At 46.0% G+C, this 12,545-nt stretch overlaps 2 protein-coding genes and 1 non-coding gene across 3 annotated transcripts in view; 1 reads left to right on the top strand and 2 right to left on the bottom strand.

The window, feature by feature from the left end:
* Positions 1-12,545, bottom strand: part of LOC126095771 (synapsin) — an 859,815-nt gene that overhangs the window by 435,056 nt on the left and 412,214 nt on the right. The gene's annotated exons all lie outside the window — the stretch shown is intronic.
* The window catches only part of LOC126095772 (metalloproteinase inhibitor 3), a 362,787-nt gene that overhangs the window by 219,188 nt on the left and 131,054 nt on the right, over positions 1-12,545 (top strand). The gene's annotated exons all lie outside the window — the stretch shown is intronic.
* Trnat-ugu (transfer RNA threonine (anticodon UGU)) lies at positions 11,509-11,583 on the bottom strand. Its single transcript has one exon. It is a non-coding gene; the product is annotated as a tRNA-Thr (tRNA).

Below are 12,545 nucleotides of genomic sequence, written 5' to 3' on the forward strand. Positions count from 1 at the left end.
CAAAAGCTTTCTCTAAGTCTACAAATGCTAGAAACGTAGGTTTGCCTTTCTTTAATCTTTCTTCTAAGATAAGTCGTAGGGTCAGTATTGCCTCACGTGTTCCAATATTTCTACGGAATGTAGACTGATCTTCCCCGAGGTTGGCTTCTACCAGTTTTTCCATTGGTCTGTAAAGAATTCGATTTAGTATTTTGCAGCTGTGACTTATTAAACTGATTGTTCGGTAATTTTCACATCTGTCAACACCTGCTTTCTTTGGGATTGGAATTATTATATTCTTCTTGAAGTCTGAGGGAATTTCGCCTGTCTCATACATCTTGCTCACCAGATGGTAGAGTTTTGTCAGGACCGGCTCTCCCAAGGCTGTCAGTAGTTCTAATGGAATGTTGTCTACTCCCGGGGCCTTTTCTCGAGTTAGGTCTTTCAGTGTTGTGTCAAACTCTTCACGCAGTATCATATCTAGTTTTGACCTATGGATCAGAATATTGGACGTGGACAAAGAAAGATCTGAGCAGAATACAAACAGCAAAGATGCCGTCTCTACGAGGGAACCTGTTGAAACGTCCCCTTAGAACAATTTATACAAGACTGTGCTTAAACTGACACACAATAATTTTTTAGCGCAACGCAATCTGACATTCAGAAATCCCTACAAAGGAATGGCCCTGACTAACATTAATCTATGCCAGAATGAGATTTTCACTCTGCAGCGGAGTGTGCGCTGATATGAAACTTCCTGGCAGATTAAAACTGTGTGCCCGACCGAGACTCGAACTCGGGACCTTTGCCTTTCGCGGGCAAGTGCTCTACCATCTGAGCTACCGAAGCACGACTCACGCCCGGTACTCACAGCTTTACTTCTGCCAGTACCTCGTCTCCTACCTTCCAAACTTTACAGAAGCTCTCCTGCGAACCTTGCAGAACTAGCACTCCTGAAAGAAAGGATATTGCGGAGACATGGCTTAGCCACAGCCTGGGGGATGTTTCCAGAATGAGATTTTCACTCTGCAGCGGAGTGTGCGCTGATATGAAACTTCCTGGCAGATTAAAACTGTGTGCCCGACCGAGACTCGAACTCGGGACCTTTGCCTTTCGCGGGCAAGTGCTCTACCATCTGAGCTACCGAAGCACGACTCACGCCCGGTACTCACAGCTTTACTTCTGCCAGTACCTCGTCTCCTACCTTCCAAACTTTACAGAAGCTCTCCTGCGAACCTTGCAGAACTAGCACTCCTGAAAGAAAGGATATTGCGGAGACATGGCTTAGCCACAGCCTGGGGGATGTCTCCAGAATGAGATTTTCACTCTGCAGCGGAGTGTGCGCTGATATGAAACTTCCTGGCAGATTAAAACTGTGTGCCCGACCGAGACTCGAACTCGGGACCTTTGCCTTTCGCGGGCAAGTGCTCTACCATCTGAGCTACCGAAGCACGACTCACGCCCGGTACTCACAGCTTTACTTCTGCCAGTACCTCGTCTCCTACCTTCCAAACTTTACAGAAGCTCTCCTGCGAACCTTGCAGAACTAGCACTCCTGAAAGAAAGGATATTGCGGAGACATGGCTTAGCCACAGCCTGGGGGATGTTTCCAGAATGAGATTTTCACTCTGCAGCGGAGTGTGCGCTGATATGAAACTTCCTGGCAGATTAAAACTGTGTGCCCGACCGAGACTCGAACTCGGGACCTTTGCCTTTCGCGGGCAAGTGCTCTACCATCTGAGCTACCGAAGCACGACTCACGCCCGGTACTCACAGCTTTACTTCTGCCAGTACCTCGTCTCCTACCTTCCAAACTTTACAGAAGCTCTCCTGCGAACCTTGCAGAACTAGCACTCCTGAAAGAAAGGATATTGCGGAGACATGGCTTAGCCACAGCCTGGGGGATGTTTCCAGAATGAGATTTTCACTCTGCAGCGGAGTGTGCGCTGATATGAAACTTCCTAGGTTCGCAGGAGAGCTTCTGTAAAGTTTGGAAGGTAGGAGACGAGGTACTGGCAGAAGTAAAGCTGTGAGTACCGGGCGTGAGTCGTGCTTCGGTAGCTCAGATGGTAGAGCACTTGCCCGCGAAAGGCAAAGGTCCCGAGTTCGAGTCTCGGTCGGGCACACAGTTTTAATCTGCCAGGAAGTTTCATATCAGCGCACACTCCGCTGCAGAGTGAAAATCTCATTCTGGAAACATCCCCCAGGCTGTGGCTAAGCCATGTCTCCGCAATATCCTTTCTTTCAGGAGTGCTAGTTCTGCAAGGTTCGCAGGAGAGCTTCTGTAAAGTTTGGAAGGTAGGAGACGAGGTACTGGCAGAAGTAAAGCTGTGAGTACCGGGCGTGAGTCGTGCTTCGGTAGCTCAGATGGTAGAGCACTTGCCCGCGAAAGGCAAAGGTCCCGAGTTCGAGTCTCGGTCGGGCACACAGTTTTAATCTGCCAGGAAGTTTCATATCAGCGCACACTCCGCTGCAGAGTGAAAATCTCATTCTGGAAACATCCCCCAGGCTGTGGCTAAGCCATGTCTCCGCAATATCCTTTCTTTCAGGAGTGCTAGTTCTGCAAGGTTCGCAGGAGAGCTTCTGTAAAGTTTTGGAAGGTAGGAGACGAGGTACTGGCAGAAGTAAAGCTGTGAGTACCGGGCGTGAGTCGTGCTTCGGTAGCTCAGATGGTAGAGCACTTGCCCGCGAAAGGCAAAGGTCCCGAGTTCGAGTCTCGGTCGGGCACACAGTTTTAATCTGCCAGGAAGTTTCATATCAGCGCACACTCCGCTGCAGAGTGAAAATCTCATTCTGGAAACATCCCCCAGGCTGTGGCTAAGCCATGTCTCCGCAATATCCTTTCTTTCAGGAGTGCTAGTTCTGCAAGGTTCGCAGGAGAGCTTCTGTAAAGTTTGGAAGGTAGGAGACGAGGTACTGGCAGAAGTAAAGCTGTGAGTACCGGGCGTGAGTCGTGCTTCGGTAGCTCAGATGGTAGAGCACTTGCCCGCGAAAGGCAAAGGTCCCGAGTTCGAGTCTCGGTCGGGCACACAGTTTTAATCTGCCAGGAAGTTTCATATCAGCGCACACTCCGCTGCAGAGTGAAAATCTCATTCTGGAAACATCCCCCAGGCTGTGGCTAAGCCATGTCTCCGCAATATCCTTTCTTTCAGGAGTGCTAGTTCTGCAAGGTTCGCAGGAGAGCTTCTGTAAAGTTTGGAAGGTAGGAGACGAGGTACTGGCAGAAGTAAAGCTGTGAGTACCGGGCGTGAGTCGTGCTTCGGTAGCTCAGATGGTAGAGCACTTGCCCGCGAAAGGCAAAGGTCCCGAGTTCGAGTCTCGGTCGGGCACACAGTTTTAATCTGCCAGGAAATTTCATTAATCTATGCGTTTCACAAATCGCTTACCTCACAAAAATCTTGGTTACTCGAACTACTGCAATACAGCGAGCGCCACTACTGCCAGCTAAATAAAAGATTCAAACTACGGAAGGCACTAACTACTGATAGGGATAGTTAGCAAATGAAAGATTTTAATAGAGAACAAACAATGTATTTACCTTAATAGTCATAATATATATAGCAGTTCATGGCATCAATTTTTACAAATTTCAAACTCCGCCATCTCTCTCCTCACATCCACCACTGCTGGCGGCTCACATCCAACTGCGCAACGCTACGCGCTGTTCACATCCAGTTGCCGCTGCCCAACACTACAATGGCAGACAACTATGCAAACTAGCCACAGACTGCACACAGCACAGCCAGTGATTTTCATATAGAGCGCTACGTAACGTTGCCAATAAGAAAACATAAACAGCCTACTTACATAAAGAAAACATAAATAGCCTACTTACATAAAGAAAACATAAACAGCCTACTTACACTGTGTAAGACGAGAAGGGATAGAATAAGGAATGAAATATTACGAAACACTCTGCAGATCAAGCCTCTAAAAGAAACTATATAGAGTAATAAGCTTAAATTATTTGGCCACAGGACCAGAAAAAGTTTTGAGAAGAGCCCTAGAATGGACAGAATCTGGATGAAGACCAATTGGAGGACCACAAACAAGATGGAGAGATCAGGTGAAGGATGATGTACACCGAAAAGGACTGCAGTGGGAGGAGAAGTTAAACGATGGACTGTGGAAGAAAAAAGAAGCTTGAAAGGGACTCTGTGACCGTCTTGCATAAGTAGAAACGTTTCAGAAAGAAGAAGAAGAAGAAGATGATGATGATGAAGAAACAGAAGAAGAAGAAGAGGAGGAGAAGGAGGAGCAGGAGGAAGTATACAACCACTAATGTTAAGAACATCATTCTCAGCAACAATTATATTCTCAACTGCTGACTCAGGTCCTTTAGATGGAAAATATTAGACTGTTCTGAAGTTGAGGTAATGGTGGATGATGATGATGATTATTATTATCGAGTTATGTAGGTCGACTATAGAATCATCTGAGAAGGCCCGAGGACCAGCTCAGATCCTAATGCGACCAGGCCTGTCTCTAACGACGTCTCCGTCGACGGACTTAAATTCTCATTTGTCTCGTTTCATTTCAGTATTTGTGAGATAGAGCGTCGTGGTAGGTTCTAAAGCGTTTATAAACTCTCAGAGTTTTTCTTTTATGCGAGAATTTCAGTGAGTGTTCCACTTATCGCTCGTAGAACATCAAGGTGTAAGCAGAGTTCTGTCCACGTGCGGCTCAGCACTGTAACATCAACAGTTGTGATTGCTTCAATGATATGTGTATAAAGAGTAGAGCGTCATTGACTGTTGTTTTGTACATGTAATAGTTCACAGAACATCACAAAAGTAAGTCTAATGGCGAGACAACGGGAGAGTGAGGAGGTCATGGGATGGGATTATCACGACCCATCCGTCTCTCAAGAAGTGTCATATTCACCACATCCTGCACATTCAAACTCCAAAATGCGAGTGCATCATCATTCTGGGAGCTGATGGGCAGTTCTTTCATCTTTACTAACAGAAACTGTAGAAGCATGTCCAGATAAGTATTTCCCATTTTTATTGTCTCACCGAAAAAAAACTGGACCTATAACCCTATCGTGCATTAGACCACATCAAACAACAAACTTCGGGCTATCGAAGATATGTTCACGTGTTTTGTGCGGGATTTCGGAGTGCCAAATGCTAATGTTGTAGTGATTCACTTGTCCAGAAATGTGGAACGTAGCGTCATCTGAAATCAAGCCTTTCACCAGATAGTTACTGTTAGCATTTACGAAAGCCAATATGGAACACTCGAATGCATATCACAGAGGACGATCGTCTGGTCATTTTCACTTGGTAATCAAAAAGATGTAACCGCTAATGTAACATTTTATGGTCAGTTGATATTGCTTTCTGCAATTCACGTGATGCACGACGAATTGATTTCTGGGGGCTGCGTTGAAATGCAACCTGCAATCTGTCAACACGTGCTGGTGACACCGGGGGGGGGGGGGGGGGGGGGGCGAGGGGGGGGGAGGGGGGACGTTCACTTCGAGTAAGATATTTGACACTGCCTGCCTCTTCAAAGTTTTTCAACCATCTCATCATGCTTGTTTTGCCAGCTTGCCCTCCAGTACAGTATTGGCGTCAATAATTTTGCAGTACCGTATAGATTTGAATTCTGCATACCAGTTGGTATCTTGTAATTTTGATGAACTCCGAATCAAATCTGCAGCAAAGGACAGAGAAAAAGGAACTCTGACACCCGTTAAACTAAGGTTGTCCAGACTTTCAGCTTACCTGAACTGCTCTGGAAGAAGAAGAGTATTTTTGGGCCGCACATAGTATACTTAACATAGACAATAACCACAGAGGGAAAATAAATAACGGATGGACCAGTGAGAGAATAGCATCGTGTGGCGGGAGTTTCAAATTGAAAATATTAAATTTTTCATAACTTTACGTAAAGGGAATTTACTTTTATTGCAGATCGCGTGATAGATGCTCACTTCTTGGCCGCGTTGATGCTTACCTTGGGCCGCGAGTTGGACACCCCTGCGCTAAACGTTTTGCAACAAACCACAATTCTCTATCTGTAATAGCTTCCAAGTTGTGACTTTTGGAAGTGACTGCAAGAATTTGCGTACACTGTATATTTGCATCACAAGCACAGTAGACTGACGCCGGAGGACATGGCAGATCAAGGGGTCATTGCTTCAGCTTTCATTTACAACTGCGCACATTTACACTTAACTGAGATTTGCACTTAACTGATGAAGTCCTCCGTGCAGGTGAGACCATAGTATATGAAGTAGGAGTGGCCATTGCTTGAACTATAAATAATGTCGCATGATGTATTTCATTAGAAAGCACGGCAAAGACACGATCATGCTAAATGAACTGCCTGATATAGCGAACATTCCACAATTCTGACAGTTACCTGCAAGGCCATAACATGTTTCGAATCAACAAGTATTCCCTAAAATTTGCGGTAGAACAATATTTGTCTCCACATTTACTTGTAATTGAAAGACCCCGCAAAAGGAAATTAGACCAATTAAATCTAGCTTGAAATTGTCAAAATTAATTATGAATTGTGGTTCATGAGAGGTACGCTGCTTACTTCAGCACTCACACGGCACATACTCAAGCACGAACGACTAAACCAGAATAATAATTATTTTAAAGTACTACAGCAAATACTGCAAAAGCACAAGTCGCTGTAGAAACAATATTGTGTAACACACAGTTATGACCAGCAGATCGACAAGGTCGAAGCACAGTGGAATGGAACATCTCATGACAAGCATCTGGATAATGTGGTCTCCGTTCAAATGGTTCCAATGGATCTAAGCACTATGGGACTTAACATCTGAGGTCATCAGTCCCCTAGTTCTATGGCTCTGAGCACTATGCGACTTAACTTCTGAGGTCATCAGTCCCCTAGACTTAGAACTATGGCTCTGAGCGCTATGGGACTTAACATCTGTCATCAGTCCCCTAGACTTAGAACTATGGCTCTGAGCACTATGCGACTTAACTTCTGAGGTCATCAGTGGCCTAGAACTTAGAACTAATTAAACCTAACTAACCTAAGGGCATCACACACATCCATGCCCGAGGCAGGATTCGAATCTGCGACCGTAGCGGTCGCTCGGCTCCAGACTGTAGCGCCCAAAACCGAATGGCCACTCCGGTCGGCCTAGACTTAGAACTACTTAAATCTAACCGACCTAAGGACATCACACAAATTCATGCCCGAGGCAGGATTCGAACCTGCGACCGTAGCAGCAACGCGGTTCCGGACTGAAGCGCTTACATCCACTCGGCCACAGCCGCCGGTTGTGATCTCTGCGGCTTTTGATATGAACTACTGCAGTGCACATACACCGAAAATTGCGTTGCATGTCCACATGTTGATCTTGTCATTGCACACACCGATCCATTCCGCAACTCCACATTTGCACTTCGATGACGAATATAATGGAAAGAAAGTACGACAACACAGCTACTTCTGTATTGACAAATACGACTCTGTAAATACTGCATGGGGTAATATACAGGGTATACCAGGACTTCATGACGAATTTTCTGTTCAGGGATGCCTCCTGAGTATTTTGGTGTAAGGGATTCGCTGCCACTGGCGGTTCTTTAAAGAGTGTAATAATCATTCATTCGGTTTTCTATAAGAATCAGCCTTGTTTCTGTGAAAATACCTTAATAACAGTGAAGAAGCGTGTAATAAGCAATCACCAGTACGTGCGACACAAAACAAGAGTGTAATGCAAGAACACGGAGAAGCACTATGGCGTGCTTGTCGCTGGAACACGAACAGCTCAGCATAGTGTCTTACACTGCATTAAGTGAACCAATACACGAAATAGATGTGGAACAACTCTTCACCAGTTCAAAAAATGGCTCTGAGCACTATGGGACTTAATGTCTGAGGTCATCAGTCCCCTATGACTTTGAACTACTTAAACATAACTAACGTAAGGACATTACACACATCCATGCCCGAGGCAGGATTCGAATCTGCGACCGTAGCGGTCGTGCGGTTCCAGACTGAAGCGCCTAGAACCGCTCGGCCACTCCGGCCGGCCTCTTCACCAGTAAAACTATTCACAGTACTGCTGTGTATCACAGTTAATGAACAACTAACGGTGCCTGACAACAAAATCCCAGACAGAACCAAACAGCTCTGAGGGCAGTGAGACAAGCTAAGTATTACTGTTGTCAACAGCAGGTAGCGAATGGAAACCAGACACACAACGCATACCCTCGACGTTTGCACTTATGTAGGCTCTTTTCAGTGCAATACAGATACAGAGCTGGTCGCGGAAGGTATCAGAGTACAATAACTCTGTAAGTGGATGTGGAAGACCGTGGCTCTCTTATACGAATATACGCAGATGTTATTGTTGAGCAACCTATGAAAGTTCGTAGGTTGCGTTCCAGTTCACCCTGTTTCAATCAGACGTTTAGCATTTTACCACGTAATACCTCATCTATGACTCTTGTGACTCGGCTGGTCATAACTGTCTATCGCACGGCGTTGTTTCGTCAGCGAGTTGTGCTACTATAGTGTTCAGACTCGTTAAATGCTAACATCGATTGTACACAAGTGTCAAATTTTACAGATGATTATCGTTGACGGGCCGTAAACAGACATATTTGCATAGTTTAAGGGAATTTTTATTCCGTTTCAGTCGCTGGAGCTGTAGTACTTACCTTCTAAGCACAGTCAGGCAACAGTGGGCGAAGAACAGCAACAGCAGTTGTCTGGGAATGCGTTCGTGGCGCCTCGGATTTCTTTGCATCAGCAGCGGAGTTCGTCCTCCGTAGAGGAGACTGTGTCCTGAGCACAAGTAGGAGTCACGTCTGCTGCCTTATGCCTTCCTGTCGGTAGGTGCAGCGTGACAGAGTAACGCTAAAAGTTGTGTTGGAGTTGAACAAGTAAAGGATGCTTCTGAGTTACCAGTGTACTGACAAGAATGAGGAAAGGTGTGGGCGCAAGTACAACGCAGGAACCGCATAACTATTTATTTTCAGTGATGCCGAAAACTCTGCAGAACTTACATACGTTCACAAGGCGAATTTTCAACTACTGCTTTCCCGTCTGTGAGCCTAGGTGTTTCTGGCTGCACCATCTCGCTTATCAGTATGCATTAAATATGCGGCAGCCGGATCGTAAAATAATTTCCTGTGGCGCAATTCCCTGCTGCAAGTCTTTCAATCGGACGGCTGTTCGGCGACATTCGTGGCTCACATCAGCCCCAGTTATCCAAACGGGGGAAGAGAGCCTGTAAGTTAACGTAGAATCCGAACTACGTATCATTTGTGACGAATCTCTACAGCAATGTGCGGCGAATGCTACTTTAAGAGGCAGACTGAAAAATTTGTAGTCCGACAGGGATTTTATCACCCATTTCGGTTTGCAGACACGCACATTACCGTTAGACTACCAAGCCTGACAGAAACATACTTATGAATAAAAAAGGAAGAAATAATACTTTCTTACGTAGAAATCTTTTAGGAAAAAACAGTGGAAGTTTTGACAGCACCTAGCTTGAAATGACCGCTCAGGAAACCGATACCAAACTTTCTAAGATAAGTAAGCCTTTTGAAATATGTACATGGTGCAAGCGAATAAGAGGCCCAAATCAGGTTTTAAGGTTTTAAATAAGTACGAACGGAACCGTTACATGATCACTTTATCCATCTGTTTGTCCTTCTGTTAAGATCCCTTTTTGCCATTAATATTATTAATATTTCTCGTGTCAGAAGCATACATAAAGCACAGTTTATACAATTGTTGACAGATCAACAGAGTTTATATGTTCTTTGGTCACTTACAGCGCATTTTCCATTGCTTGGTGTAGGTCATCTTTTGTGGCTGGACACTGAACCATATGTTCTTCGGCTCAGTCACATCGGGTTTTATTTTCTTCAGCGTATCCCCATTTTGCCACGTTGGCCCTTGGTCTGCCAATTCCTTACCCCAGCCCATTCAAGGACTTCCTGATTGGCCAGTTCTCATCGTGGCCAGGGAGTAAATATTCTGAAAATCTTTTCCAGTCAGGAGGGTGGGATGTTTCAGCATTCCATAGTTGCAACCTGGCTTCTTCATCTGTGGTTGTTAGTTTCACCGTTGTTCTGAGGAAACTATTTCTTGACCTCAGTCGTTGTGGGTAGCGTTGTTGTCCAGGCATGGGATGCGGTTTTTCCTGCTACAGTTTCGCTCTTTCTCTGTTTGCAGCTACTTCTCTTCGAACAGGAGGTGGTGCAACTTCTGCAAGGTGGTGGAGTCATTCGCCGGGAGCAGGCTTTTATAATTCTGCATATGACGTTTAGGGCACTATCCACCTGTTTGGCGTGTATTGGCGTATACCAAAGAGGACAGGTATATTCTGCAGTGGAGTAGCGTAATGTTATTGCAAAATTTCGGATGGTTTCATCTTGACTGTCCCACTGTGATCCGGCCAGGTCTCTCAGTAAGGTGGTCTTAGTAGAGACTTTTGATTTGAAATTTATGCAGAATTTTCTGAAAGTTAGCTATCTGTCAATCGTTATTCCTAGGTATTTTGCATTGTCACCGTGGCCTAGTTTAACCCCTGACCATTCTATCTTTAACTTGCGGATGGTTTCCCTGTTTCTCAGATGCAAAACGCACACTTCCGTCTTTTATGGGTTTGATTTAAGCTGATTTATTCTGCAGTATTTTGACAGATCAAGAGCACTCTTTAGGGTGATTTCTATTGCACCGAAGTTTGTGCTTTGGGTTGCCAGTGCGACATCATCAGCATACAAGAAACTCCTGCAGTTGGGGACTATGGGTTGGTCGTTAGTATATATATAGAGAACAGGTCTGGAACCAACACACTTCCCTGAGGAAGACCATTTTCATGTGGTCTCCACCGGCTACGCTGTCCTTGGATGTCAACGAAGAATCTTTAGTTCTGCAGAAGACAGGGGAAGAGCCTGGTGATGCTGAAATCCTTGGTTAAGTTGTAGACCTTGCTTAATAGTAACTAGTAGTTGACGGTGTCATACGATGCTTTCAAGTCCTCGAAATTGCCACAAACGGATAGGGTATCAAGTTGAGATTAATGTCAAATAGTAAGATTTACGACCCCGCGGCGGTGTAAAATATTTAAGCTTTTAAGCCGGTGCGATCAAAAGTTACGGTCATTTACGTTACATATTTTGACACTCGCAAACTCACTCATCAAAACCTAGAGCTGAACTCCCTATATACATGATCGAGTTTTCACGGAACCCTCAGACCGCGATACCTGCTACCATTTGTCAGCTTTTTAATTAACTGTTGTTTTTAGGTGATGAACTTCGAAGTTGAAATTAATGGTTTTCATTGGAGGGTTGTGATGAAAGAATGGGTGGAGAAAGAGAAGGGTGGGAAGAATTATTTAGTAATATGTGTATACATATCTGATTTTTCTTCTTACGACCGAGATCCAGCGATTTACGGCAGCACAGCCATGCCTGCGAAACTAGTGACAACGTGATCAGAAGTGTATTAATACCTTCAGCTGCTGACGGGCGTTGACATACGTCAACGGGGACAGGTGAAAATGTGTGCCCCGACCGGGACTCGAACCCGGGATCTCCTGCTTACATGGCAGACACTCGATCCATCTGAGCCACCGAGGGCACAGAGGATAGTGCGACTGCAGGGACTATCTCACGCACGCCTGTCGCGAGACCCACATTCTTACCTTGTATGTCCACACACTACATTCGTAATGTCCCACCTCAACACACTCATTACTCGCGGAAGACATTCTTACCAAGTCCCGTAAGATGGCTCAAATGGCTCTGAGCACTATGGGACTTAACTTCTGAGGTCATTAGTCCCCCAGAACTTAGAACTACTTATACCTAACTAACCTAAAAACATCACACACATCCATGCCCGAGGCAGGATTCCAACCTGCGACCGTAGCGGTCGCGCGGTTCCAGACTGTAGCGCCTAGAACCGCTCGGCTACCCCGGCCGGCGTCCCGTAAGAGTTTGGGGAATATGTGTGCATCCGCACAGAAAAAGGTCATGGTCGGTATTGCCAGAACTATATTCATATTACTATATAGTGACAACGTTTCCACCACTTTTCGCTGCAAATATTCCCCGGTTTAGTGGGTACAACGTTGCGACAGAGAAGAGCTGTAGACTGCAGCTTTTGGTGTTTGGGACAGCGGCCAGCACCTGCCTGCCGGTATGTCGATGTGAATTCCAGAGGAGGACGAGAGGTTCCGGCCGCGCTCACCGCTCGTCAGCCGCCACGGAGCGCAGTCCAATTTACGGCCGGCTTCCCGGAATTCTGGGCGTGTGGCGAGCGGGTGACCCGTCCCGCGGAGGTGCTAACCAGACCGACGGGTTCGGCCCGGGCGACACTCGCTCCCTGCCCCTCTCCTCCCACGCATTTGACTCTGGACCCGAGCCGGCCCGCCAGCCGTGTCGCGTGGACGCCCTCTGACTCGCAGTGGCTGCTGAATGTCCAGTGCCGCGCCCCTTACCTGCACGTCTGCCGACTTTCTTTGATATCCTTGAGCCAGTGACACTTAAATGTGACTGAATTTTCTAAAGTACCGTATCAATACCTCTGATTTCGGTGCT

The sequence above is a fragment of the Schistocerca cancellata genome, chromosome 8 (assembly GCF_023864275.1).
Source record: "Schistocerca cancellata isolate TAMUIC-IGC-003103 chromosome 8, iqSchCanc2.1, whole genome shotgun sequence".
Taxonomy (NCBI): Eukaryota; Metazoa; Arthropoda; class Insecta; order Orthoptera; family Acrididae; genus Schistocerca; species Schistocerca cancellata.